At 41.6% G+C, this 24,371-nt stretch overlaps 1 protein-coding gene across 1 annotated transcript in view; it reads right to left on the reverse strand.

The window, feature by feature from the left end:
- man1a1 (mannosidase alpha class 1A member 1) overlaps positions 1-24,371 on the reverse strand; it is a 432,971-nt gene that overhangs the window by 349,974 nt on the left and 58,626 nt on the right. The window lies entirely within an intron of this gene.

Genomic DNA, 24,371 nt, shown 5'->3' on the forward strand with positions numbered 1-24,371 from the left:
TCCATCACAGTGAGGAATGTGGAGCAGTCTCTGTTGTGGATGTTTATGTTAAAATTTATTTTGTGTGTTCTGTTGCTTTTTATTTGTATGACTGACTTGGCAAATTAAATTCCTTGTATGTTGCAAAACATACTTGGCTAATAAAGTTTTATTTTATTTTGTAGGTATAATATTTTGCAAATACAGGATGATGTGACATGGGGATAAAAATACAGATATGGAAAAACTGGACAACCTATAGTCTGTTGTCATCAATATATTTCTGTGAATATATTTGTGAATTAACATATTAAATTGATTGATGGAATTGCAGCTTCAACATTCCTACTACAAGGGAGCAGTAGGTCAAAGATACTGAACAGATATTTTAAACTGCAGCCTCGAGTTGCCCCTTTCTGATATCCACCTAAATTATAATTCAGTACGTTAATGGCACAAATTGGTCCAGTAGGCCACTAATCTAAAGTTAATTACACATGACTTCAGTTGTCATATACATGAAGATCATCTGATTATTCTTCCAAAACTAACAGGATTTTTAGACAATGATAAAAGATCAAGTTAACAATACAGAACATTTAACCACCTACTACTAATAGGTCAGTCTACATTAACAAGACCATTCCGTCTGTCGCTGTTACTGTCACGTCATAGTCTGATTGGCCTCGGACTAATTCACTCTGGTCAAGCAGCGAACAAACCATGAATCCTGTGAAGCTTAAGTCAGTTGAATGAAATCATGAACAGGTGGCATCACTGCATGGGGGCAGCACCTTTAATCCAACTCAATCTTACGTTCCTGACTGTTTCTCTTAAATCAATATACTCCACACCACGCACCACATGAACATTATCATCAAACATGCCTCACCAACCACAGGCAAAACCACTTTACATTCACTTTCATGTCTGGATCATAACTTGGAGATTGAAACAGCAGGGTCACTCAGAGAATCTAATGTAATCAATAATGTTTTCAACTCATGGACCCACCCATACCACTATGTAGCTTTTATGTAACTGGAGTCTTTAATGAGTTGCTATTTACTAACCTCCAGTCATTCAGAAAATTATCTCTTTCCAGATTTTAGTTTGAATTATCTGAGAATTAACAGCAGCTCCTCTTGAAGAAATCCATCAAATAATATCTGACGTTAAAATACAGCAGGATATAATACAATGATAATTCAAAAATATTTGTAAAAGCAGTAAAATGAAATCCATTTCAAGTGTAGCAAAGATAATGGTGAAAGTTAACATAACTAGTCATGCCAATTATCAGCCTCGTATTTTAAATATCTGTAAGGATTAATAAGACATGTGAACATTGGAAAAATTAACTTGCTACATGTAAAATGCATTAAGAGATGATCCCATGCTTGATGCAATAATCGAACCATTCAGATCTGAGCGCTTTCCCCTCACCTGGACTCCAGCTCACTGAGTTCCATGTGCATGTCTGGATCATTTAGATCGTGGCATGTGATTGAGGAAAGGTGCAGTGTGGCACCCAAGATAGACACAAAATGCTGGAGTAACTCAGTGGGACAGGCAGCCTCTCCGGATAGAAGGAATGGGTGACCTTTTGGGTCAAGACCCTTCTTCAGGGTCTGAAGAAGGGTCTTGACCCAAAATGTCACCCACTGAGTTACACCAGCATTCTGTGTCAATCTTGGATGTAAACCAGCATCTACAGTTCCTTCCTACGCAACATGATACCCATTTCCATTTAGGACATGGCTTGGGAAAGGATTAGGAAGCAGTGAGACCAGTACTCAGTGCACTTGGGGCCCTGCTTTTCATCCCAATGATCAGCAACAGGAAATTCTCCCTTGATTTGCGGAAAGATTTTTACACCAGAGATATCAAAGAGTCAAAGGGAACAGCAGAGTTTGTCAGCATCAGCATAAGTACCATTATTATGGCTCTGTTAAAGGACAGTGTGCAAATGATGAGACGATCAAGGATAAATCCGTTGGTTTCCAGAAATTGTGTTGGCAAGAGATGGCATTGCTGGTTGTACGATAATTGTCAGGTTACAAGAACAGGTAGTTTTGCTAAAATGTGCATTTTCATAATATCTATTGGACATAATACCATTGGTGAATTAGAGAATACTCTTTGCATTATATGGGGCAAATCAGTTATAATGTGATTTCTATCAGGAACTAGAGAACTTTTACTTTAGAAATTGACAAGTGGAAAAAAAAGAGATTTGTTTAGGGAGACTTCCCAACAGAAATCGGGCAGTTATGAAAACTGTCACCCCAGATGGCCATTGAAATTGACAGTGGCTTCTATTGATGCAAATCGAATAATACTTTATTAATCATTATTAACAAACAGTTTTTAATATTTTTAAGTTGTAGTAACAAAAATAAACTTGTAACAACCTAAATAATCTTGTAGCTACTGAAAGTCCTTTACTTTTGATGATCCTGTGGGAGAAATAACTTTATTTCGAGTCTGAAATTGTCCAACTCCCTTTTCACCTTTGTTTTCCAAATTATTTTTTTTCTCTAGGTTACTTAGGAACACAACAATTGCATTATAGTAGTCCTGTACAATCAATCACCACAGGTGGCAAGCCGACACAGGCATATAGCATGACTGTCTCAGAGCTCTAGAGCCAGGTTTAATCTCCAATCAGTGCCATATTAGTTGAGTTTGCCCATTCTCCCCATGACAGTTTCGGTCTCATGAATCTCAAAAGTGTGCTGGCAAGTTAAGCAGTGAGTGCAAATTACTTAATGATGTGGGATAGTTGTTAAAGAACCAAAGGGGAGTTTTTGGGCATGTGAGAGTGATAAAGCTGCAGAAGTGTAAGGAAATGGAAGAGAAATGGCTCTCATGGAATTGTTATGCTGGGAGACGGCATATGGTGAGTGGCCTCCTTCCTTATCAAATTAACCAACTCATGATTTCTACTCGTCAATTAAGTTCCAAATGATTCACCCATGGGAAATAGGCTGCATTCCAACATTGGATCAAATCAACTAGAACTACTTTTTCACTGAATACTTATTGATTATTTTGAGCACTCCCCAAGAAGGCGAACGCCGCTTACTTTAAATTGCCAAATATTACATTAGTCTTGTTTTTGTTTGTTAAGAGTATCATTGGATCAGAAGCAAGGATTAGAAAATAGTGTTGGAAGGTGATCAGCTCAGAGCAAGCAGCAAAGAACAAGCATTGGTCGTTGGCCAAATGTCCAACTCACTCCCCTCTGTCCCTGCTTATCAGAACATACAGCTGACATTTTACTTATTCAAGACAGGCCACACTACTGTTATTACATTAGTTACAATAACTAATAAAATACTAATTCTATGCTTGACTTAACAGTTGATAATAAATCAAGAGTCTGCAGTGAATTTACATTCTTTTTTTAAAAACGTTCTAAGTCTACATTTTTACTAATTATCCCAGCAAGAAACTTAAATGACTCATTTAAAATGGGACACTCAAATAACAGTGCTAAGCAATTACTTGGGAAATGTTCACATACAAGGTCATTGACTAATTTGCTTAATAAGCATTTCCCTTTCCGCATCTTTCCGCACTGGTGACCCAAAGGAAAAGATAGTGGAGTGCCAAGTCCAGATTGTCAGTGTTCAGTAACTTCCTGACTAACTCAGAACATTATTAACTAAACATTGGCTGCCTGTAGGCTTTTTGCAGGACATGACAGGAAAATAGGTTACCAAGTTGAAGAGTTTGTTCAGAGCGCCCTTGTATTCTATTGTCAAATCTTTTTTTGTGACACAATGGCCTGTCAAAAGCATGTGAAGAAAGTTTCAGAACCTACAAAATAAATACAACCATGAATGTTGTTTCCTATGTTGAAGGTGAGATATAGGAAACATTGGGCAGCTAATCTTTAGAGTGCTTTCAACTTTCTTCATAACACTGACAAAGCCATGCATCCAAGACAATGCAATTATAATAGGCCATTTTCCAGCCATACTACCTGCAAATCCACAAAATGCACACTTGCGTATCATAGAGTCACAGTCATAGAGTGATACGGTGTGGAAACAGGCCCTTCGGTCCAACTTGCCCACACCGGCCAACATGTCCCAGCTACACTAGTCCCATTTGCCTGCGCTTGGTCCATATCCCTCCAAACCTGTCCTATCCTTGTACCTGTCTAACTGTCTGTTAAACCATGGGATAGTCCCAGCCGCAACTACCTCCTCTGACAGCTTGTTCCATACACCCACCACCCTTTGTGTGAAAAGGTTGCCCCTCGGATATTACTAAATCTTTTTCCCTTTACCTTGAACCTATGTCCTCTGGTCCTCGATTCCCTTTCTCTGGGCAAGAGATTGTGCATCTACCTGATCTATTCCTCTCAAGATTTTGTACACCTCTATAAGATCACCCCTCATCCTCCTGTGCTCCACGGACTACAGAACCAGCCTACACAACTTCTCCCTACAGCTCACACCCTCTTGTTCTGGCAACATCCTCCAATGAAACTGGACTCTCACACATGGACATTTTTTAATTACATTTTTGCAAGTGCTTTGTTTTCTTTAGAGATTTTAGAGTCAGGTCGTCATACTGGACACAGGCCTACGGCCCAACATGTCCATGCCGATCAACATGCCACATCTACACAACTTCCACCTGCCTGCGTTTGGCCCATATACCTCTAAACTGATCCTATCCATATAAAATGCAAATATTTTTTAATGTTAAAATTCCCTCCCCAACTACCTCCTCTGGCAGCATGTGCCATATATCAACCATATTTTGTAAAAAATAATTATCTCTCACGTTCCTATTAAAACTTCCCCCCCCCCCCCCCCCCCTCTTCACCTTACTCAGGTTCTCGATTCCCCTAACCTGGGTAAAAGACTGTACATTTACCCTATCCATTCCTCCCATAATCTTATACACCTCTATAACACCCCTCATCCTCCTGTCCTCCAAGGAATAAAGTCTTGGCCTGTTCACCCTCTCCCTTTTGCTTAGGCCCTTGAGTCCTGGCAATATCCTCATAAATTTAATCTGCACCTTACCATTTTAATTTCTTTCCTATAACAAGGTGAGCAACATTGAACACAATACTCCAAATGTGGCCTCACCAATGTCTTGTACAACTGTAAGATAACCTCCCAACTTCTATACTCAATACTTGGACTGATGAAAGCCAATGAGCTGAATGCCTTCTTGACCACCATATCTACCTGTGATACCACTCTCAAGGAACTATGTACCTGCACTCCTAGATCCCTCGGGTCTACAACACTCCCCAGAGCCCTGCCATTCACTGTGAAGGTCCTGCCCTGGTACGACTTCCCAAAATGCAACACTTTGCACTTCTCTGTATTAAATTCCATCAACCATTGCTCAGCCCATCTGGCCAATCGATCCTGCCACAATGTTTGACATCCATCTTTGCTGTCTACAATACCACCCACTTTTGTATCATCAGCAAACATGCTAATCATGCCTTGTACTTTATCATCCAAGTCATTGATGTAGATGACAAACAGTAACGGGCTCAGCACCAAACCCTGAGGCACACCACTAGTCACAGGCTCCAGTCCGAAAAGCAACCTTCCACCATCACCCTCTGCATCCTTCTATGAAGACAATTTCTTATTCATTTAACTATCGCTCCTTGAATCCCATGGGATGTAACCTTCCAGAGCAGCCTACCATGTGGAACCTTGTGAAATGCCTTACTAAAATCCATGTGTACAACGTCTACAGCTCTGGCCTCATCAACCTTTTTATCACTTCAAAAAGCTCAGATTTGTGAGACACGATCTCCCACGTACAAAACCATGCTGACTGTCCCTAATCAGCCCTTGCCCATCTATATGTATGTATATCTTATCCCTCAGAATACTCTCTACTAACTTTCTGACCACAGATGTTAGACTCACTGGCCTGTAACTCCTCGGCTTTTCCCTGCAGCCCCTATTGAATAGAGCCACAACATTTGCCACCCTCCAGTCCTCCTGCACCTCACCCTTGTTTAATGACGACTCATAAATCTCAGCCAGTGGTCCTGCAATTTCCTCTCTAGCTTCCCACAGTGTCCTGGGATATATCTATCTGATCAGGCCCAGGAGGATTGGTTACCTTCATAGGACCTTAAGCACACCTCGACCATAATACTGACTGCCCTCAAGACTCTTCCATTGACTGTCCCAAGTTGCCTGGTCCTCATTTCTTTCTCCACAGTAAAATCAGAGAAATAATCATGGAGATGTATTTTGTGCATAATTTATATTAGTTGTATAATGTATGCATATATTATACATTTATGTATAATTTTTGTTTGTCCGAGTCCATCTGCCTATAATGGGGCTGCAAACAAGATTATGGTGTCAGGACTTCCTTGTACTTGTCTGCATGGTGTCTGGACTTCCTTGTACTTGTGCATATAATAAGCAGCTTGATTTCACTGCACGTCTCGCTCTGCCTCCTTTCCCTACTCATGCAAATGCTTGTTCCAGTAAACTTTCTCTCAACATTGTAGAGTTTAGCCAGCTGCTTCTTGAATCATTCAACTTACCTCTTTAGGAGCACTTGCTTTTGCACACACAGGATATACAGATTCCCTCACGTAATACCATGTGTTCACAGACACTATCCAAATATCAGTTGAACTGAGTTTTCTTGATACTGTAATGCGACAGGTCATAGTGCTGGAGGAACTCAACAGGTCAGACAGCATCTGAGGATGTAATGGGCAGGCGATGAATCGGGTCAGTGCCCTTCGTCGGACTGATGCTGTCTTTCCCAGATGCTCCCTGAACTGTTGATTTCCTCTGGGTTTTTTTTGTGTTAGATTATTGGATCTTGTCCGATAAGGAAATTTGCTGATTCATCTGATAACACATCAGAAATGGTGAATCAGTAGCATCTTTTTTTCTAGATAAGCTGTACAGGTATGTGCTCATTATTTTACTTGAATCACTGAATTGGTCTCGTTCAAACATGCAAAATGTAACATTCATCTGTGCAAGTGATGTAATGACAGGGAGGAAAAACATACAATGCGGGTTGATTTATTAATGAAATTTCTTGTTAGCTCATCTATCAATATGGGGACGATAAAATAGAAAATGTACTTGCTGGCTCATCTAAATCATGAAATTCCACAGTATGGTACAAAATACAATTTGCTGGCTGCAGCAAACACACAACTTCTGCTATGTTGCAACAAATAATTTCAGGCCTAGGTTACTTTGACCGTGTTTATAAATAAATACTAGAAAGCCATGAATGGGGTTTTGATTGAATGTAAGTGTGACACAGAAAGGTAATAATTCAATTCTGCTACATTGAGCCCAATCACCACCAATACAATAATGCTGAGACAATTAATCCAGACCAAAATATACCAAAATAGGGAGGGGGAAGGGAAGGGGGAGACAGAAGAGACAGAGACAGGCAGAGGGGAGACAGAGACAGTGGCAGAGACAGGGGCAGAGGGTGGGAGAGGGAGAGAAAGGAAACAGGCCCTTCGGCCCAACTTGCCCTTCAGCCCAACTTACCCACACCGGCCAACATGTCCCAGCTACACCAGTCCCACCTGCCCGCGTTTGGTCCATATCCCTCCAAACCTGTCCTATCCATGTAGCTGTCTAACTGTTTCTTAAATTTTGGTATAGTCTCTGACTCAACTACCTCCTCTAGCAGCTTGTTCCATACACCCACCACCTTATGTGTGAAAAAGTTACTCAGATTCCTATTAAATATTTTCCCCTTCACCTTGAACCTATGTCCTCTGTTCCTCGATTCACATACTCTGGGCAAGAGACTCTGTGCAAGAGACTCTGGGCATCTACCCGATCTATTCCTCTCATCATGTTATACACTTCTATAAGATCACCCCTCATCCTCCTGTGCTCCAAGGAAGAAAGTCCCAGCCCACTCAACCTCCCTGTAGCTCAGACCCTCTAGCCCTGGCAACATCCTCATAAATCTTCTCTGTACCCTTTCCAGCTTGACAACATCTTTCCTATAACATGGTGCCCAGAACTGAAGACTATATTCTAAATGCTGCTTTACCAATATCTTATATAACTGCAACTTGACGTAGAAGTAGAAGATAAGCCTTCGCCACCATTCAGTGTGAATATGGGCAATCTGTCCCACACCTCTTCCCTTCTGTGGCAGTACCACACAGTTCATAATTCATAGATCTCTCAAAAACACATCCACTTATTTAACTTCCTCCAATGATCTTGGGTCTACAACCTTCCCAAGTGAGACTTCATGAAATTCATCATCTTTTATCTTTATGTATTTACATATAACCAGTTATGTAGCCAAGTATAAGAAATAAATTTGACTTTTGTCCGTTTCCATGTACATACTTGCTATCCCCTAAATAACTTACTTAAAATGTTGATGTCATATTCCAGCGTTTCTGTTTCGAATGCATCCAAATCCCCAAATCATAAGTGTTATATTGGAACAGTGTAAAAGGGCGGCACGGTGGCGCAGCAGTAGAGTTGCTGCCTTACAGCGAAAGCAGCGCCGGAAACCTGGGTTCAATCCCGACTATGGGTGCTGTCTGTACAGAATCTGTACGTTCTCCCCGTGATTTGCATGGGTTTTCTCCGAAATCTTCAGATTCCTCCCACACTCCAAAGACGTACAGGTATGTAGGTTAATTAGCTTGGTAAATGTAAAAATGTTTGCGTGTGTTGGATAGTGTTAATATGCGGGGATCACTGGTCGGCGTGGACCTGGTGGGCCGATGGGCCTGTTTCCGGGCTGTATCTCTAAACTAAAACTAAACAGTGGTGTATTATTTTGATGTCACTGCTTTGTCCACATCTTCTAATAGGGAACCTCCAATTTGATGACATGGAAAAAAAATAAATAAAGAATCCTAAATGAAATAATAATAATAAGCAAAATAAAAGTAAACTTTTTGGAAGATCAAAGCAAAATGAACTAAGATTATCTTGTGCACAAAACACTTAAAAATTACAATAGCTACAAATCCTGTTGAATATATTATGCACATGAGCTTCTCACCTAAAGAATAATATTGCAAACATAATAAATGGATTGAATGATAACATCCTAATATCCATGCAGGTATCACCCTGGTATAAGTCAGGACTACAACAAACCAAGCAATTGCTGCACAGGAAAACAATGTCAAGAAAAATTTGGGAACATGCGAGGACAGTTTTGTCTCCTGAAAGCTTCTACCCATCTTTCTAACTTGCAATGAAGCGCCTATCAAGAAATTGATTGTCGATAAGTTAGGCTGGATAGACAGGGAGCTGCTTTGCAATCAGGTAACAGCACTGGAATTTAATCATCCCAGTCGGAAGCTTCCCACCATTGCCACATGAATTGCTCGTCAAGCAATGCAATTTTGCTCAAAGTCCCTCACAGTAAAATAATCCAAGATTAAACAACTGACAAATCATTTGGTCTAATCAGTTCTTCCCCCCCTTTTAAATGTCCCAATCAAGCAACGTACGCTGATGCATGCCTTGATATCCCTCCAAATCCCATACTTATTCATTTATTTATTCATTCATCCTTGCCATCACAGGTGAGTCGCTATGAAAGCGAATGTGGAATAAAAGATCAAACTTATTTCATTCATATATTTTTGTTGAGGCAAAAAATTGAAAACATTGTTTGAAGTGAACTTTATGAAACAATCAACATTTTCCACAGAAGTGCTATCTCAAACATTTTAAATTTTGATGCAGTTACTAACATGGACCAAAATATCAAATGGAATGTAGAATTGATGTCTAAATACCAAAGAGAAACAGCAACCAAAAGAAGTCTACCACTGTTCAAAGGGGTTTTTTTTTTAAAGAGAGCAAGACCAAAGGCATTAAATGCTTAAGGCATAAAATCAATTATGAAATGGTTGCCAAGTTTGGCTTACATTTACTTAAGTCAAGGACTGAATAAACTTTGCCAAGGATATTTCAGGCGGTAGGAGGCACGAGGACAAAAAAGTGAAGGTATTGAAACAGGAGAGATGCAAAGGCCTTGGAAAAAAGGTTTTCCAGTAATTGTTTACAGAAATGAAGTAAGGTTGAAAATGTTTGGACTATTCTCCTTGGAATAGAGAAGGTTATAAGTTGATCACATAGAAGTTTTCAAAATGATACGAGATTTTGAAAGAAAAAAATATTCCCTTTCATGTGGATCAAGAAAAGATCAGATTCAGAATGATTGGAATAGGCCCGAAGGCATAATTTTGTTACTAGAATGTAGAATATTAAATACTAATTCTTAAAATAGTTTTTGAAAATCAGTTGGCTGTTTTATTTGTAGAGTTAGTCAAAAGGTGGAAATGTGACAAATGATCAATGACTAACAAAAACACACAAGCTGAATACTCTCCACCCATGATTTATCAAGTCAAGTCACATTTATTTATATAGCACATTTAAAAAACAACTCTCGCTGGCCAAAGTGCTTTACATTTGTTATAAGAATAGTATATTATATAGTATATTAAATAGTATATAGTAAATGTATCCACCAGGCCCATGCCAGCTCCCAACAGTGCAATCTCACCAATCCCAATGCTGTTTTCCCTGTAATTGATTCTCTCAAGACCATCAACTCCCCTTTGATTCTGTTTACAAGTTATACTAAATATTAATTTACAGTACAGGTGCACAACCTTTTATCCGAAGATCCAAATAACGTAAACCTCCGAATAGCGGACATTTTTTCGGTCCTTGAAGAAAGGTCCTTGAAAACGTTCACTGAGGGCGGCCCGCAGAGGTGACAGCGGAACCTCCGGTCGGTCCTCGAAGAAAGGGGAACTAAATCCCCATTCATAAAAGAGAAGGTTAGGGCATATTGCGCGGGAGGGTTAATAATTGACACTATGCTGCTGCCTGCCCGTTGAGTTAAAAAGTTCCCACGGTAGACTCACGATACACAGTGTATCGTGAGTCTTGCGTGGGAACTTTTTAACTCAGCAGGCAGGCAGCAGCAGATTGTCGCTCCCTTCAGTTTCACCCCACCTACACCCCTCTGCTTCCCGGCCATGTGTGTGACCCCTTCCCTCCCCTCTCCAGCTCCCCGCTCATTGCACCGGCGCGGGGGCTTTGCACTGTCTTCACGTCGGCGATGACAGCAGGTCAGTGCCAGTCACCGGAGACGTCAGGACCAACGGGACACCGACCCCCAGGCCCACTGCAAGCACGGAGATCCCAGAGACCCACAGCCAGCAGCAGCGCAGCCCCGTTCCAACTCCAGAGGGAAACTGCAAACTGGCCGGAGACGTCAGGACCACCAGAAGCCGTTCCCCGAGCTGCGCCCCCTCATCGGGACACCGACTCCCAGGCCCACTGCAAGCACGGGGATCCCAGAGACCCACAGCCAGCAGCAGCCCAGCCCCGTTCCAACTCCAGAGGAAAACTGCAAACTGGCCGGAGACGTCAGGACCACCAGAAGCCGTTCCCCGAGCTGCGCCCCCTCATCGGGACACCGACCCCCAGGCCCACTGCAAGCACGGAGATCCCAGAGACCCACAGCCAACAGCAGCCCAGCCCAGCCCCGCTCCAACTACAGAGGAACCTGGGTTGCGGATGACGGGGCGCAGCTCGGGGCGTCGTAGGGGCCCATCGGGGAGCGGGTTCCTGTTGGTCCTGACGTCTCCGGCCACCTGCCATCCTCCGGGAACTGTACCGCCCTTGCAGGAGAGTGGGGTTGTTTGCAGTTGCAGAAGGAGGGGGCAAGGGCGGTACAGTTCCCAGTCTCAGCTCCAGTCCAGGGGGGTGGCCGGAGACGTCAGGACCAACGGGACACCGACCCCCAGGCCCACTGCAAGCACGGAGATCCCAGAGACCCACAGCCAGCAGCAACTCCAGCCCAGCCCCGCTCCAACTCCAGAGGAACACGTAGGGGCAGAAGCTGATGGTGTGCAAGGTACGTCTTGTTCTTGGGGTGGCGGATGAGGGGGCGCAGCTCGAGCTGTGGGCAAACTGCCACTTGTCGCCGTAGCGGCCCATCGGGGAGCGGATTCCTTTGGAGTTGGAGGGGGAGGGGGGTATTGTGCTGTTTGATCGCCCCCTGCTATCCCAGGGACAGGGAGACACAGCGGCATTTTAGACTGGTGGGCAATCACTTCCAAAGTTCTGCCCACACAGTCAGTACACCTCTCCTACACTGCATTTCATACAAACATTTATTCTGCAAGAAAAAACTATATTGAAGACTCAAACTCGCGTCCGAGTAACTGCCGGGATCAAGGCGCAAACTCGCGACCTTGCGGATATGAGGCGAGCACTCTACCACTGAGCCAGCCATTAAAATCTACGCTAAAAATTTTCTATTCCGAAGGCCGACAAATTCTGAATTACGAAAAGTGTCTGGTCCCAAGGCTTTCGGATAAAAGGTTGTGCACCTGTACCTGCATAATTTACCAGCACATCTTTGAAATGAGAGGGGGCAGCAGAGCACTCAATGGAAACCCACACTATCATTGCAAAAACCTGCAAATTCTATAGACAACACCCAATGTTAGGATTGAACTGAGGTCTCTGAACCCATGAGAAAACAGCACAGACTGCTGTGTCACAATAATTATCTATGAATTGCTGAAAGAAACAGAGCAATGTTCAATGGATCGATTCATGTCTACAGCACACATGCACACAAGTCAAGATGCTTTACATGGGTTGTACTGATCTGTATTCAAGCATTTACACCACGGTTCAACAGTTGCAAACCAGCGGAAGAACAAAATTCTAAAACAATGACTCATCAGAAAAAACACAGCATGCAAATGAACTGAAACCAAAACATTTTGTTTTGTGTATTATTCTGTTCAAGTTATAGAGTCATGGAGTAATACAGTGTGGAAACAGGCTCTTCGGCCCAACTTGCCCATACTGGCCAACATGTCCCAGCTACACTAGTCCCACCTGCCTGTGCTTGGTCCATATCCCTCCAAACCCGTCCTATCCCTATACCTGTCTAACTGTTTCTTCAACATTGAGATTGTCCCAGCTTCAACTACCTCCTCTGGCAGCTTGTTCCATACACCCACCACCCTTTGTGTGAAAAAGTTACACCTCAGATTCCTATTAAATCTTTTCCCTTCACCTTGAACCTATGTCCCCTGGTCCTAGATTCCCCTACTCTGGGCAAAAGATTCTGTGCATCCTTTACATTTTAGATTATGTTCAACTGAATAGCAAAGCAGGCAGGTCTCGCAAAGCATGTTTTAGGCGGTCCGATGTGTAAATGAAAAGGTCCTAATCACTTTCAAATTCATATTAAAACTTGTGCAAACTTTTTCAGCAATGTCCTGTACTCCCTCAAAACTGGCGACAATCCACATCACTATTGGTCGGATTTGAAAATCACACTTGTTTGGGAACTTCCAATCAAGCTTTTAAATTTAAGCTTTTATTTGGACATAGGGAACGACACTGATTATGTACAGAAAGACAACATATACAATGGATTTTATAGTCAATTAAAAGCCATTTTATGCTTTTAAAGCTGTGGCATTTTCTGAACCAAAGGTCATATTTTCATGTTTGTATTTCATTACAATGTAGGAGGTGGTCCATACAGGTTCTCAAGAGCCATCCAATCAATGACACTGGCATTGTCATCTGCTGATCAGATGCCTGTAATTTTACTACAACCCATGTAAACTAGTTAATAGACAGTAACCAACCTACCAACCAGCATATTTTGTGGACATTGGAGGTAAGTACAGTACTCATAGGAAACTCACAGGCAGAATGTGCTAATCCACATTTTAATACAAACATACCAACTGTTAAAATGTGGATTAGGAATATGATGGACAAAGCACGCCTTGAAGAAATGAGACTCCGACTAATAGATAAATATGACCAATTCTTAAGGAGTTGGTCCCCTTTCATCGACTTTTTGGAATCATGGGATGCAGCGGTACCGTAAAGATTACTGATTTCAGTTCATGCCGCGGATAGATCTACATCTCCGAATATAGATTTGAAAATGTCTCTTTTAAGGGGCCTTCTCTCCTATTTCTTCTTTCTACTTTTTTTTTATTTTTATATATACACACTTCACGTTTTTCTATTCTCTACCATCTATTTTTCCTCTTTTTCCCCTTTCTATTGTTTTCTTTTTCTTGTCTTACTTCCCTTCTCAAAACATAAAAGTAGAGGTTGTACATAGAATGGATTACGGTATGACATAGTTGGCACCTAAAATTAGGTTCCACTGTACTGTTTTGTACTGTATTAACTTCTAATAAAATAAACAAAAAAAAAAAGAATGTGCAAACTCTAGAGGCAAGGATCAAACTCAGCTTGTTGGACCTGTTATTTTTGTTAATTTTGAGATACAATGTGGAAACAGACCCTTCGGCCCACCAAGCTCACACTGACCAACAATCACCCTTACACTAATTCTATCCCACGCACTATGGATAATTTACAGATGCTAATTAACCTACAAACCTGCACATCTTTGGAATGTAGGAGGAAACCAGAGCACCTGGAGAAAACGCACATTCACAGGGAGAACACACACACCCCGCACAGACAGCACCCATAGTCAGGATCAAACCCAGGTTTCTGGCACTGCAAGGCAGCAACTCTACCACTGTCCCACCATGCTGCCCTAAGTAGTTAAGTACTAACCTGCTCCACCACTTTGCAGCTACAAAAAACAATATTCAAGAGGCTAACAAAGGGCAAAGCAGTCCACTTGCCTGCTACTGCATTTACCACCCTAAACATTCAGTCCACCTCTGCACAGAAGCTGCAACATGTACTCTCTACAAAAAGCACTGCAATTATTCACCTGGGCTATTTCAAGAGCACTTCCCGAACCTGCAATAACTTTTGTTAAGAAAGGCAATGGACAACAATTGCATGAGAACACCACACCAATGCCTTCCCTTCCAAGTTGCACTCCATGCTAGCTTGGAAAAATATCAGTCCTTCATTCTCACTATGTCTAAACGTTAGAACCCCATACCTTCACCAATAGGACTGCAGCAATTTAAGGTGGTATGGTAGCTAACTACCATAGGACATTTAGGACAAGGCAATAAATGTGCCTGTAATGCCCTCATCCTGAAAAATAAATAAATGGAAATAACTTGCATACTCTGAGGGCTAATCACATCATTAGTGCTTGGTAATGTATGCATTCATATCCTGCATTAAATTTTGGATAAGCACAATGCCGTTTCCAAGATCCTTACTCACCAACCCACACCTCTCTTTATCGACCCCCACCTCAATCACCTGCTGCCATTATCAGAATTCGGCTCCCCTTCTCCTCTACGGTCATGATCAGGAGCCCCCTCCTACTCTGGCCCAATCTGGCTCTCTACTCCTGTGACACCCCACCACTACACACGGAGGGAGCTCGTGCAGAGAAATGCCCAATCACTTATTGAAGAAACGTTTTACAATTTACTGATAATTTGGCAGGGCCAAAACTCAATTACCTGTTGCTTCTTCATCGTTGAAGTGAAGGATAGGTCATTTTCATATTCAGAACGTCCAGGAGCGGTAAAGACAGCAACAAATTGTGACCACTGCCCAGTCCATCACTGGCTCTGACCTCCCCACTATCAAAGGGATTTATCGGAGTCGCTGCCTCAAAAAGGTAGCCAACATCATCAGAGACCCACATCATCCTGGCCACACACTCTTCTCACCACTGCCATCGGGAAGAAGGTAAAGGAGCCTGAAAACTGTAAAGTCCAGGTTCAGGAACAGCTTCTTCCCTACAGCCATCAGGCTACTAAACACTACAACTTCATATAAGCTCTGAACTACAATAGACTATTATTATCACATGGCATGTTATATTTCCACACATCCATCAGAGATTGAGACAAAGCATTTTCCAATTACAGATTCCAGACTCAAATTATGGGTCATAAAAATAAATGTATACTCCGAGGTTACTTATACCTGTTCATTTCTAAAACTATTCATTGGTTCAATCACCTCAATTTGCTTTTTTGAAAATTATTAATTCACTTTCATGCCAAGTTAAAACCTATGTATCAATACATCCAGCTGTTGCTTTTTAAAAATTAATCACATCATTAAAATTAACTGCTTTGAATTTGTAAATTAAACATGCCTATGCTGCCATGGTTTATGTGAATTGCACTGAGTGTTGGTTCACGTTGCAGTTTCCCCGTTTATGGGAACAAAAATTAAAATTGAATCCAAATCCCCAATTCAGTTTCCAGTCTACACTGTACATTTAAAAATTATTCAATGTTTTATTGACTTGAAATTTTTTTAAATTAATTAATACAACATTTAATTATGGAGCTACCTCACTGTACATTTTTTAAAATGCACTTAATAAATGTGGTTGCGACAATTTGACTCATGAAGTTTGCAAATTCTATTATCGTAGTTCTCTAATCTTGCTGGGGTTTTTTTGCATTAAATATTTCATAATCATGAGTATTTCCTGGTGCAGGAACAAATAGCCAAAACCTTCACTGCTGCAACTGCGTGCACAAGCAATAGACAAGTGGACATCCGGTTTCTAGCTTAATGATGGGAGCAGTGAGATATCCCCCGACCCAACAAAATGCATCATTTAAAAAGGAAACTGCAACAACGAAGGACGAACTAGATGCAAGCTAAAAAGTAATAAGTTATGGGCAGGTAGGATTGAGAGAGAGAACTTAAGATAAAATGAAAAAATAATTAAGCCAAGCTTTTCGGCCTACAAGGCTCCTTGTAATGATTCTTGAGACTATATCTTGGAGGGATACAAATCTCATTAAAAAGGTATTTCCAGTGTTAAGTAGCAGCCTAATTTTCTGCAGAGAATTTAATTCCCACAATGTCTAAATGCAACAACTTCATGCAAGTCACAGAGCTAAAGGATGAGCTACTGATCATGAGAGCCTAACAGCAGAGTTTTGTAAGTCATCCAAAAGCTTCTAGCAACTCAAATCTGAGGTATAAAATTCTTGTTTTGAATGACAATTTGATTTGCAGATCCAAAATGGTAAATGTTATTGAAATTGCTGTTATTTTGGCAGCAATATCTGAGCCATTGATTAAAACTGAGCAATGACAAACTGCATGTAGTCTATACAAAGAACAGGCCTAATAGAATGAATGTTCTTCAAACAATGCTTATATTGTTCTCAAGTCCCTTCCGACTACTGTACTGCTCTCTCTGTTGATGGCACGCTTCATTTTACTGTAATTTATGGCTCTCAATTCCCCAGATAAACAAAGTAAATCAAATTGCGAGTGGTCATCCATTTCAGTCTGGAATTCTTTAGCTTTGTATGCCAATTTCTCCCTGAGGAATAACATCTTCATTTAATAGGATAGTAGCACAAGTCCTTACGATTAAAGTGGAAGAAATTTTGCTCAGATTTGGCCATGGGTTTGGGAGAAGGTGGGGGTTAGGACATTTAGAGGCAAGATCAATGCAGTGGCCAATTCTTAATGTTTTAATTGGACAGTCTTGTCATTTTATTACTTTTTTGTCTGCACCTTTGAACTATCCTATTTTGCATTGTACAATGCCAAGTTTGACTGAAGTTATGTATTTAAAGATCTTCTGTTGGAAACGATGGTTACGCATATAGAATTTGTAGAGGTAAAAAGGGTCATTACTAGATGAAACATGTGTCAGCAGGCACTGATTTTGCCATCATGGCTGTTAAAGCACAACAATACCAGTAATCTTTCTTAATGAATGCACAGCAGCGAAAAGTTCTGACAACTATGCCTATGCTTTAGCCCAAGTTTTAATTACCTCAGAGTCAGCCATACATGGAAACAGGCCCTGTGGTCCAACACACAGCGACCAACATGTCTCATCAACACTTGTCCCACCTGCCAGTGTTTGGCCCATACAGTGCCTTCCATAATGCTTGGGACAAAAACCCATCAATTATTTATTTTCCTCTGTGCTCCGCAATTTGACATTTGTAATAGAAAAAAATCACATGTGGTTAAAGTGCACACTGTCAATTTTATTAAAGGGTATTTTTATTTCACCATGTAGAAATTACACCTCTGTTTATACATAGTCCCCCCCCCCCCTAGTAAATTTTCCAAATTTTGAACAGGAAAAAGTAGTTAAGACTCAGTCCATCTCTTAGACTAAACAGTGCTCAATTACTGGTATTTTGCTGTATTCAATATACACTTTGAGGACTTGCAGTTTCCAACTGCAAGCAGGGAGCATAAATAGTTTAAGAGCTACAGGGGATATGATTGCCATTTTCTCAGATGTGAATAATAGAAAGTCAACAGGAAAATCATCAAACAAATTATTATAACAATTAAGTCTCTTTTATTGGGGGGAAAAAAAGTGACGCTGATTTTGTAAATATAACTGCAAAAGACCAAAACTATAGGTACCAAACTAGTTAAGTTATGCATATTTCAAACATACAAGCTTGGCTTTGTGAGAAGCTGGATAACTACTATTTGCCAGTAATTGCACAACAAAAAATAGTCATCGGGTATTTCACAGAATAATCAAGCCTTGCATTTAAAAATCCTTCCATACTATCTCTAGTTCATTCATTTGTGATCAATTTTTAGAAATATTAATGTTCCTACTATTTAACAAAATGTTATAGACTTACCAACAGTGGAAGTTGATATGTTGATAACAGTTCAAAAAGTAATATTCATGGCAACAAATTACTTTGTTTTAGCAATGTTACTTTCCAGGCAAGTAAAATAGTGTGTTTACGTGAAACAAACAAAACCCAGAAGAAGTAGGTAATAAAGAAACTCAGAAATAGGTCAAGTTATCATGGAATCATAAGTTAGTTACACAGTATGGAAATGGGGCCTCTGGATCACCTTGCCAATATCCACCAATATGTCTCATCTACACGCCCACCTGCCTGCATTTGACCCGTATACCTCAACATTTCCTATCCATGTACCTGTCCAAATGCCTTTTAAATGTTGTTATAGTACCAGCCTCAACTAACTCCTCTGGCAGTTCGTTCCATATATGCACAACTCATTGTTGCCCCTCAGGTTCCTAGTAAATGATTCCCCTTTAACCTTAAACCAAAAACCACTGGCTCTTGATTCCCCTACTCGGAGTAAAAGACTCCGCATTCACCCTATCTATTCCCTACACACCTCTTTATGATTACCCCTCATCGTCCTGTGCTCCAATGAATATAGTCATAGCCTGCCCAACCTCTCCCTTTAGATTAGGCCCTCTGCCTTCCTTCCAGCTTAACAACACAGCGGGACAGCACAGTGGCGCAGCGGTAGAGTCACTGCCTACAGTGCCAGAGACTCTAGTGCTGTCCTTGTGGAGTTTGAACGTTCTCTCTGTGACCGCGTGGGTTTTCTACGGTGCTCTGGTTTCCTCCCACATTCCAAAAACGTGCAGGTTTGTAGGTGAAGTAGCTTCCGTAAATTGTTCCTAGTGTGTTGGGTAGAACTAATATTTGGGTGACTGCTGGTTTGCAAGGACTGGATGGGCCAAAGGGCCCGTTTTCATGCTGTATCTCTAAACTAAAATTCCCTCCTATACAGGGTGACCAAAATTAAACACAATACTCCAAATGCAGCCTCATCAATGTATTTTACAACTGTCACATGACCTCCCAAGTTAAATCATCATCACTCAAGTTTATTTCCTATTCACCTTATTTCCTATTCACCTATTTCCTTCGCTCCATGGATGCTGCCTCAACCACTGAGTTTCTCCAGCATTTTTGTCTACCATCAGTCAAGTGATGATGGTCAACTCATAATCCTTCAAGTGATGATGGCCAATGTACCAAACAAAGCCTTCCAGACCATCCTATCTACTTGTGATGCCACTTTCAAGGAATTATGTACCTGTACTCTGAGATCCCTCTGTTCAAAAACACTCTGCAAGGCCCTGCCACTGCTTGCTCTGTTTCAGAGACATGACTCACCCGACTCACCCCATGTTAGTTAGTTCAACTTACGATGCGGAGCCTACAGTATTCATTTTGATTGTCTCTGTATGTATCTATACTATTACTAAAATTCATCTTGTCCTTTTCAGGTTTGCGTTATTTTTTAATTTGCGCAAGAATGGTTCCCTGTATCACTAGAATTTTTCGCCACCTTACTACCGTTCTCCTCTGCTCCAAGCTTTGTTCCGATCGGTGGAATATTACAAAGGTTATGAAGGTTTAAAAAATCGTTTATTATCAATCACCGGGGCGAGGATAATAAAAGCCCGGAGGCGGGGCTGAGTCCACAAGCCGTGCTGATTGAGCCAGCAAGAGTGGAGTCGGGGAAACCGCTATGTGGAGTTGGGGAAGCCGCTGTGTGGAGTCGGGGAAGCCGCTGAGTGGAGCCAGGAGGTGCTGTGTGGTGCCGCAGCCAGTGGCCGCTGAGTGTAGTCCCTCCCCCCCACACACCCACCTCCACACCCCCCCCTTTACCCATCCCCCGTTCCTCCCTTCCCCCCACCCCACCCACACCACCCCACCACCCCACACCACCCACCCCACCACCCCACACGACCCACCCCCACTCACCCCCCCTCCCCCGCACTCTCCCCCCCCACACTCTTCCCCCCCCCCCCCCCCCACACCACCCCCTCTCCACACCCACCCCCCCCCCCCTTCCACACCCACCCCCCCCCCCCTTCCCCACACCACCCCCTCTCCCACACCATTGTAGGAATATTGCATTGGGAAATAGGTTGGAGAACCAGTCTGACTTGGACCCAACGAGTCCCATTTAGTCTATTCTAATTAAAGTACTTGTTATGATATATAAAGACTTTATCAATAGTCCTTTGTTCAAAAGTCATTCCGTGCTAGTCTGCGAAAACCCCCAACACAACTTTAACTTACACTAATTGTTGTACCCTTTACACTTTATCTGTACACTGTTGACAACTTGATTGTAATCATGTAATCTTTCCGCTGACTCAATAGCACACAAGAAAGCTTTCAATCGCACCTCAGTACACATGACAATAATAAACTAAACTATTTACTATGTCGGTCCTGCGCTGGGTTGACTTACCAAAATGCGGCATCTTGCACTTTCTCTGCCTCAGAGGGCGATGGAGGCCAGTTCTCTGGATACTTTCAAGGGAGAGCTAGATAGGGCTCTTAAAGATAGTGGAGTCAGGGACTGTGGGGAGAAGGCAAGAACGGGGTACTGATTGTGGATGATCAGCCATGATCACATGGAATGGCGGTGCTGGCTCGAAGGGTCGAGTGGCCTACTCCTGCACCTATTGTCTATTGTCTATTGTATCTGTTTAAACTCCATTGACCATACCCCAGCCCAACTGCTCAACTCATCAAGATCCTGCTGTCATTTTTTACAATTATCTTCATTATTTTGGATATCTTCGAATTGCAAATCTACCTATCATGCCTTCCTTCTACATTCTCATCCAAGTCGTTGATAAACCATAAACATCAATGGGCCCAGCACTGATCCCCGAGGTACACCACTAGTCACAGGCCTCTCATCTGAAAAACAACCATCCACCATCACCCTCTACTTCCTTCCACAAGGCTAATTCTCTATCCAGTCAGCTAGCTCCCCGATCCTATATGATCTAACTTCCAGAGCAACTAGTCATGTAGAATCTTATCAAATTCCTTACTAAAGTCCATAGAGACAACATCTATGGCCTTACCCTCATCAACTTTTTTGGTTGCTTCTTCAAAATACACAAATTGGATTTGTAAGACATGACAGCCTACATACTAAAACATGCTGACTTTCCCTGGTCACTCCAGTCAATCGAAATGCATTATCTCTTGGACTACTCTTCAGTAACTTGCCTACCACAAGGTCTGTATTTCCCAGGATTTTCCTTGTAGCTCTTCTTAAAGGGTGTCACACCATATATTTAGTAAATTTACTCCAAGGAAATGGACTGGAGCACAAGAAAATAATGGAATAACATATCTTGCACAACAAATTTAAAAAACACCATTTGTTCCCGGCAATTTACCAAGTTAATTTGTGACTTTGCATCTGGAAGTTGTTTCACAGTTTATTATATCTAATAAGTACTTAACAGGTTATGCTTAACAGGACAGAAGGGATTTCTTAGAATGCAAACATAAATTCCAGACCAAGTTGAGGGTCAAATAGCTATCATCATAGTATTGATTTCTGTTTTAAATAAGTGCATATTATTGCATTCCACTCCAGGAAATTCTGCTCACTTGAGACAAGAACATATAGCAGTGGTGTTCAGAATGGAAACCAGTCACAAATGATGATTGGGTTTAACATTTTGTAATTAAGCAGCCACATAATCTTTAGAGTACCCAAACTGATCAATCATAACAGGAAGAAAAGTCACAGCTGTTATAAGCACATTTATTAAAGACACAAGCTGTTTAAGCAACTTAAACATAGAAAATAGGTGCAGGAGGACGACATTCGGCTCTTCGAGCCAGCACCGCCATTCATTGTGATCATGGCAGATCATCCACAATCAGTAACCCGTGCCTGCCTTCTCCCCATATCCCTTGATTCTGCTAGCCCCAAGAGCTCTATCTAACTCTCTTTATTCATCCAGTGAATTGGCCTCTACTGCCTTCTGTGGCAGATAATTCCACATATTCACAACTCTCTGGGAGAAAACGTTTTTCTCATCTCAGTTTTAAATGGCTTTCCCTTTATTCTTAGACTGTGGCCCCTGGTTCTGGACTCCCCCAACATAGGGAACATTTTTTCTGCATCTAGCTTGTACCACTCCTTTTATAATTTTATATGTTTCTATAAGATGCCCTCTCATCCTTCAAAATTCCAGTGAATACAAGTCCAGTCTTTCCAATCTTTCCTCATATGACAGTCCTGCCATCCCGGGGATTAACCTCGTGAACCTACGCTGCACTGCCTCAAAGGCAAGGGTGTCCTTCCTCAAATTAGACGACCAAAACTGCACACAATACTGCAGATATGGTCTCAGCAGGGCCCTGTACAACTGCAGAAGGACCTCTTTACTCCTATACTCAAATCCTCTCGTTATGAAGGCCAACATATCATTAGCTTTATTCACAGCTTGCTGTACGTGCATGTCTACTTTCAGTGACTGGTGTACAAGGACACCCAGGTCTCGTTGCACTTCCCTCTTTCCTGATCTGACACCATTGAGATAATTATCTGCCTCATTGTTCTTACCGCCAAAGTGGATAACCTCACATTTATCTACATTATTCTACATCTGCCATGCATCTGCCCACTCACTCAAACTGTCCAAGTCACCCTGCAATCTCATCCTCTTCACAGTTCACACTGCCATCCAGCTTTGTGTCATCTGCAAATTTGCTAGTGTTACTTTTAATCCCATCATCTAAATCATTAATATATATTGTAAATAGTTGCGGCCCCAGCACCGAGCCTTGCGGCACTCCACTCGCCATTGCCTGCTATTCTGACAGGGACCCGTTTATTCCGACTCTTTGTTTCCTGTCTGTCAACCAATTCTCTATCCATGTCAATGCCCTACCCCCAATACCATGTGCTCTAATTTTGCTCACTAATCTCCGATGTGGGACCTTATCAAAGGCTTTCTGAAAGTCCAGATACACTACATCCCCTGGCTCTCCTTCATCATATTGCATGAAGTAAATTTCTCCAAATGTTTATTGGTGGGAAGAAGTCCTGCGAACAGAACCAAATGCCCCCTCAGTTCCAACACATTTGCTCTCATTAATCATACTTTTCTGCTCCTCCAGAACTGTAATTGCCTTCAAGTGTAATTCTCTCCTTTTGACAAGTTTTGATCTTGCCTTCGTGCACAGCACTCAGTGTGCTGCTGGGAATTTGGAGTTAAACCAATCTGACAGCAAGTGGTACAACAGTACCTAGTGAAATAACAGGCAAAAACAGCATGCCTCACCACTGTGGCTGACTCTGACTCAAGAGAAGCCAAGATAAATTACATGGCAATTAATCCTCAAAAGCCTGATTTTCACAGGTAAATGATCCTACTGATTCCCGAATACAACTGCTTTTGTGTTGGCAAGGCCGCCTTGATTATATTCATTTACAAGCTACAATTATTTGCTGCTTTCCATACGTATGGTCCCAACATTATGGTTAAGGGTGGAAAGGAAAGTTAGTCAAAGTTAAAATTTCAATTTAAACACCATTTTTACTTCGCAGATGCTGCCTGAGCCATGTTTCATTTTTAATTGTTTACAATATTGAGTCAACTTAAGATTTACTCGTTGTATTACTTTAAATCATGCATATCTGAAATGTAGCTTAATATCTTATTGTTCTTACTATATATAATTTTTTCCCCAAGTAGAAATAAAGCAGCATGCTATTTACTTGCACACATCAGACTAACCTGCCTAAAATAATTTTTTAATGGAATTTTGTTTCTACTTGGGAAAAAATACTGTTACTTTTTCCTTCGTGTTCCTCTTTTAA

This window comes from Amblyraja radiata, chromosome 5 (assembly GCF_010909765.2).
Source record: "Amblyraja radiata isolate CabotCenter1 chromosome 5, sAmbRad1.1.pri, whole genome shotgun sequence".
Classification (NCBI taxonomy): Eukaryota; Metazoa; Chordata; class Chondrichthyes; order Rajiformes; family Rajidae; genus Amblyraja; species Amblyraja radiata.